Below are 7,165 nucleotides of genomic sequence, written 5' to 3'. Positions count from 1 at the left end.
TCCTTTGTCACAAAAGCCCCTTTTCATTCCTAGCACTGATTTATTTTGCCTTGGTGGAACACATCTCTTGTCCTTGGCTAATGATAAGCCTCAAGAGTGTTCTAAAAACATACCAGCAAAAAGTCTTCTGTAGCCCTTGTTCTCTTGTTTTCCAGGGAGATATGACCAATGAATACTCCCCTGAGCTAAATTCCTCACCACATTCTTTTCATGTTCACTGCTTACTGAGTCTGGGTCTTTTAATTGATTTTACAGTTAATCCTAAACTCCAATTTTATGGTTTGTTTAGCACAGATTTTCCACAGGTATTCAAATCTGAAGACACTCATCAAGCTACAAGCACTCTTCCCTGCTAAATCAAGGTATTGGTTTTAGCATCATGAATATAAACAAGATAAAAGGCAATCTATATTTGAGATCAGAATTTGAACTAGGTTGTTCAGCAGATACAGTTTTTAAAATTACAGCAAATGATGCTAGTACATTCACCAGTGGCTTTGTAACAGAAATATTAGAGGAAAAGACAAGTGTAAGTGCAATGAGAGTCATGTGGATTGTTAATGTGTTTCAAACCCAAGAACTGAAAAAACACTACTGCTAGAGGAAGAGCTCACTTTCCAGTTATTACACAGCCTCACAAATCTGTTATGGAGGTCGGCCTCTGTCTGTCACTAGAATTAGAGAAGCATCTTGTCTTATTATCCTGCTCTTATTTACAGTGTGTGTATGAATGATGTGGAGGTAATGCAGTTCCTGCTGCTTTTAAGCAGACTTGCCATTTAATCATTAAATCTTGATTGATTTTACAGTATATATTACAACTGCAATTATACAGTAGATGGTTTCACTGATTTAGTTCTCTGAATTTAGTAATTTAATTATTAGAAAGTAATCAAAATTATCTTTTCAAATCTCATAAGCTAGATACTCACAAGCTAGAGTCTCATTATGCATTTTTGAAAGTGAGAAGCATAAACCTAACTCTGTTTCCACTGAAGACAATGTGAAATGTCATTGACTTCAGGAATAATAGGCTTCAGCCAGCCTAGCCCCAGAAGTATACAGAATTCCTCTTGAATTTGACATCTAAAGTGAGGGTCTGAAATGCTTGTACTTCAGTATACAGGCAGAAAGTGATGGAGCACAGGCTTATGCCTAAAATAACTTCAGGTCTGAATGCTGCCAAACACTACCGGGGAAATTCCAATCTGAACTTTACACTTAGATTCATTTTACATTCAGTAGCACCACCACCACATTGGTGATTTTAAATAATTTGTTATTGTATGTGATTTCTCCTTTAAAGATGACAGATGCATACTCGTGTTTTAGATTCTTCCCCTTCCACCCTCAAGAAAATTGTTTGATGTCAAAAGCAAGCTTTTAAGTGAAAGGAGAAATAACTTATTAATACTTACTGTACATTAAATTTAGGAGCATAATCTTACAACTAAGTACATTGTATTTGCCAGCATTTTTATCTTGCATAAACAAGCACATAAAGACCATCTTGTTGAAATGTTTGAAATTACTTAAAAAGCAGCATTTGTGCGCTATGGGGAACATTACTTACTCTTTGAATACAGGTGTTTAAAGACAAGAATAGATAATAAATTTTTATTATGTTTCTTCGGTTTCTCTCATTTCTTCTAGAAGAGTAACATTTGAATCGGTATTTTAGTCTTCAGCTCAGCTGATTAGAAACATTGATCAATCACTCTCTTTTGCATGCAACATCCTTGGCATCTGTAAAAAGAAGCGTAAAAACCTCAGCCAAGTACTATATGCTTACTGTGAGGAAAAGTCTCACATTACCAGCAAAGAAAACATATTACACATTAGGCAAAAAATGTCTCCTTCAGAACTATTTCTTAAGCAAAAGAACAAACTGAAGAAGGATTCACACAAATCATGTTCCTGCTAGTCCCACTTGTAACACTCTCTAATTGCATGGAGTCCTCCTGTGAAATCCATGCTGCCTTTGAAAACGCAAGCACATGGGAATTTTTGTTTTTCCTTAATACTATATTACCAGTTTGCACTGCCAGTGGTCCCTGAGCTGAAAGAATCTAAACCCGTATGTTTTCTGGGCTCTTTAGCCACTATAATTTAATAAACCTATTGAAGTATCACATTTTTTTAATACTTTCCAGGACATTTCTTTTGTCATTCTTACATGCACGACATTTCAGATGTCCGGAAAAATCAAGCATGATCAGAAAGACAGATTAGTTAACACACTACCATAATAAATTAAATCAACTTACAAAAATCACAATTCACTCCTTTTTAAATAGAATGGCCTATTTTTGAGGCTCCAATAGCAGAAATGAAGCCTAAATAACTTCAGCTAGAAAAGAATTGAAAGAGTTAAATGCCACAAGGGGTGTAGAGCTCTCCTTCCACTTCCTTGTGATATAAAGAAACCATTCCTTTGTGTTACAATGCACCTATAGCATGACTATATAATCTGAAATCCAAACTCAAGAGTATTCACTTCCTGTAAGCAAATATGAATATCCTCACAGAGGAGCTTTACTGACTGCCTTACTTCCTGGGTTAGTCAAGAATTTCTCCTCTCAGGAAGAGGTTATCAAAATAGCAGCTACCAGGTTTTCTTTTTTTCTTTAGAAAGGAGAACTTACTTCAGGACATCCTATTATAGTTTATATAACAAAGTTTGAAGTCAACTTGGTACAACTTTGTCCGAACTGGTTGACCAGTCACAAGACTATTCTGCTAAAAGGTGTGTACAGTGGGATCATGATAAATATCTTATTTTTACATTTTCTCCACTGTGAACAGTGTAGGGGTACAACACATCTTGCACTACTAAGTGTATTTCAAAATTTGCTCAGGAAGCATTGAGCCACAAAAAGTTCTGCATGTATCATACCTAATGTACGAAAAGAAACCCCAAAGGATTACTTGTAATATATACACCTAAAAGTTAATGCCCAACAAAAGCAAATTTTAACTTCTGAAAAAGTGTATTAAATATAGAAGCTTAAAAAAAAAAAAAGGCTTCTTGACCAGCTAAAATGGTGGAAGAAAATAGAGTTGTTTTGCTATTGCAAAGCTTACTGTGTTGAAGTAAAATTTTATTTTCATTAATTCTGTAGCAAGATCAATACATTAATTCTCATCTAAGTTTAAGACCTAGTCCTCAACTTTAAATCAGTTACCCATATTTAAACATATAAATTTAATATTTAATCATTTGTCTTATTATCACAGAAAGCTACAACTGAACTATTAAGTTCTCAGGCGTGTGGTATCCATGAGGAGGTCTCAACTGTGCATTTCAAACAGTTGCCTGACAAAAGCCAAGTTATGAAGTAAACAAATACAGATTTTTTCCTCCCCCTAAATTCAAGAAGGCATCAGTTGTTCTAAATGTGTAGAGAGATTATAGAGGATATTAGACACTACCTGGGATGCTGATGAGCTAAAAGGAAGTCACTGTCCCTGCATAACAAGCAGAATTTCAGATTTTGAAAAGAACCACCTGCACTGAAGAAAGTCTAAGTCCCCATGAGGATCAGGATAATAAAGGATGGCACTACGCTACCTTCATAGTGAGGATGCAGGAAAGTCTGCAAAAATAAAAATAAAGATAGTTCAACCAAGTAGCAGGAATGTAAGTAACATCCAGTGTTCTTCACATGAGAAGACACGGTTGGTGTCAAACAGCTGGGGAGCTGAAATGGTGTCATTTTAAAGGAAGTAGAGCTTTTCAAAAACCCAGAGTCCTGTAGTATGCAGTGTGTTCGCTGCAGCTGTCTGTCCCTGAGTTTCATCCATTTCAGTGCTCAGGATCAGTAGACCCAGTAACCCCAAACTGAGGGAACAAAGCAAACTACAAAGATACATGGGAAAATTAATTATATCTCATGGCTGGGTAGCTGGATGCACAGAAATGGACAACTGCTGGGTGGAATATTTCCCTCTGCTGTCACACTACAAATAAATCATCAGTTTGTACCTCTGCTCATTTTATAGTGGCCTGATAATCTGCCCCACTTTCCACTTCTCCTACTGTCAAGACCTTAAGGAAATGAAACTGATTGGTGAACTCATGAGACTCGATGCCATCAAGTGGCTCAGAACAACCAGCACCATTGCCAACCATTGCTTTTCTACTATTTCCAAGTTATCATTTCCAAGTAATCAAATTTTCTGAAATTCTAAAGGGAAACTGTAAATAGTTATTCTTACGCATTGAGTATATTTTGAAAAATCAGTTTATGACTTAATTGTGGTATGGGTTTTCTTTAACTACAAATACAGCTTGGGACATAAAAATTCAAAAAGACACTGTGTGGTTTCTATTATTACCTTGCAAGGAATATTTAAATCTTATTAACACTTTCACTTTATTTTATTTTCCTTGGTTCTCCTTCTACTTAAAAAGAGACAAACATTTTCCTTCATTACTAGAAAATGTAAACTGGAGCTTAACCTACCCCACAGACCTCTTTAAAAGAAGGCAATATTTATATGTTCTATATTTCAAAAATGCCAGATAATTGGGAACATTACAGAAAAGTAAAATCTGACACCTTGGTTCAGTTTTGGCTGCCTACTCAACAAGGAAATGTTTACAGACAGATTTCAAGTTCCCTGTACTTTAATTAAGCCCAACAAAAGCAAACAGAAGACTTTGTAACACACACACACGCAATCTCCCACCATGTTGATCTTTCAGAGTCGATGAAAAACACCAGTGACTGCTGGATGGCCTTACATGGCTGTACAACACTTGCAGTGGATGTATCCAACCGCCAAGAACAGTGCAGGCTGACACGACTAAGTATCCAGCACCAGGATAGGCTGAAGGCTCCATTTCTTTAACATTAACATTTAGTACATGCTTGGCTCTTCACAAAATAACTAAGAAGTAACAAAGAGATGGTGGCTTGGAGGCCTTGGGGAACCAAGCAGCTCACACAACCAGTTAAATGTTTTGGTGGTACCGGTTTTAGATCATTTGATTACATTAAAAGCCTTTCTTGACCATCCCAGAGGCTTTGCCAACGTTCTAACCTAGAACCATAACCCACGTAACTGCACAGCTGTAGACAACTTATGTATTCACTACTTTTTCTGAAACTTACAAAGTTGTTCTATAACAAACTAGCTCATTGCACTTTGTCCACTCATAAAAAGACTTTCTACCACAATATGGCAGCTACAGTTTTAGAACATTGTTCCTCACCAAGAAAAGACTGCTGGCCAGCAAATCAACACCTGATATTAGGATCATTCAAAATAAGTGATTTTGTTAATAAAAGGCATTCCTGTGAATGTTAAGTTCTACTTTGCCGTTCTCTCAATTTAAGCTATTACAAAAAAGTGTCAAAGCCATTTTGCAAAAATGGTTTTGCAAGCCTTCCTATTTCTGACCAGCTAACCAGAAAAGTAAGTGGTTAAACTTGGAAATAATACCCATCACTTGCACCTAACTCTTAATCAGTAGACAAGTTGCAACAATACACTAAATTACCATGTAGCTTTTCAATGTGAAATTATGAAACAAAAGTTCCCCAGACAACTTTTAGCCTGTTAAATGAAACTGCACAAAGTTGTTTCTGTGGTATCCCTACGACTACAGTAAGATACATAAATGAGCCACTGTTAACTCTCTTCTTTTCAATTCTTAGTACTGTCATAGAGAAATATAGAGCAATTGTCCATGGATGAAAACTGCTATACCTCCGCTGAAGTAATCCATATCATAATTCGCATTAGCTTCAGATACTTACCTAGATCTCAGGAAGAAAACAAAAAAAGACTCTCAAACAATTCTACATTTAAAAAGTGCACTTTTATCAAATCAGGTCACATTATCAAAGTCAGTAAAGTATATGTAAACAAATGTAAAACTAAAAGTTTATGACAATTTAAAAGAACAGAACTTGGAAATTTTGCACATTTTCATTAATACATTAGTTTTATTTGAGCAAAATATATATATTGCATAGTCTCAGAAAAAAAGCGATAGTGCCAAAAAAGAACTCAAAAGTCCAATTATTTTGTTTTCTTTTAAAAACATAATTAACAACTGTTACTAAAAATAATATGTAAGACAGTTTCTGATTCCAGAGAAGTGAAATGGCACCATCTAGTGACTTACAGATGAGAAAATCAAGTCAGGAAAGTTGTCACTTCTTTTACTTCCTCACAACACCATACATTCAAGTTTGGGAACAACAGCAAAAGGAAATGTAAAAATAAACATGAATGCTGGAACACTTACTATGGAAGAAGGAGTTGAAAGTCAAATGTTATTACTCAAGGATTATTTTTCTACCAAACGAGGTACCTATTGTCTTTAGTACATTAAAATGTTTTTGGGGGCAAATACAATATAAATTCAATAGTCACATACTACTGACCCAAATATCTTCCCAGGAAAGCCAAATGCTTTTTAAGCAATGGCAACAACAGCTTATTAAGGAGTTTTCTATCAATTAATGATAACACACATAGCCATCAAAATTTATGAATAAAAATTGAGTAACCTTGCATGCATCTAACTTTGTCCTGGTTTCAGCTGGGATAAAGTTAATTTTCTTCCTAGTAGCTGGTATAGTGCTGTGTTTTGGATTTAGCATGAGAATAATGTGATAACACACTGATGTTTTAGTTGTTGCTAAGCAGTGCTTACACTGGTCAAGGACTTTTCAGCTTCCCATGCTCTGCCAGGTGCACAAGAAGCTGGGAGGGGGCACAGCCAGGACAGCTGACCCAAAGGGCTATTCCATATTATATGACGTCATGCTCAGTATATAAACTGGGGGGAGTTGGCTGGGGGGCAGCAATCGCTGCTCGGGGATGGGCTGGGCATCAGTCAGTGGGTGGTAAGCAATTGCATTGTGCATCATTTGTTTTGTACATTCTTTTATCATTATTATTATTTTCTTTTCCTCTGCTGTCCTATTACACTGTCTTTATCTCAACCTACAGGTTTTACTTTTTTTTTCCCAATTCTCTCCCTCATCCCACTGGGTGGGGGGGTGTGAGCGAGTGGCCGTGTGGTGCTTAGTTGCCGACTGGGGTTAAACCACGATACTCTTCACTGATAAAAATAAAGTAAGGCAGCAGCCCCTTCTCTTCATTTAATAACAACACATCATATTTGCACAGGCACTATGGTCCTACA

Source organism: Ciconia boyciana, chromosome 8 (genome assembly GCF_034638445.1).
Source record: "Ciconia boyciana chromosome 8, ASM3463844v1, whole genome shotgun sequence".
Classification (NCBI taxonomy): Eukaryota; Metazoa; Chordata; class Aves; order Ciconiiformes; family Ciconiidae; genus Ciconia; species Ciconia boyciana.
This window is presented reverse-complemented; position numbering follows the sequence as displayed.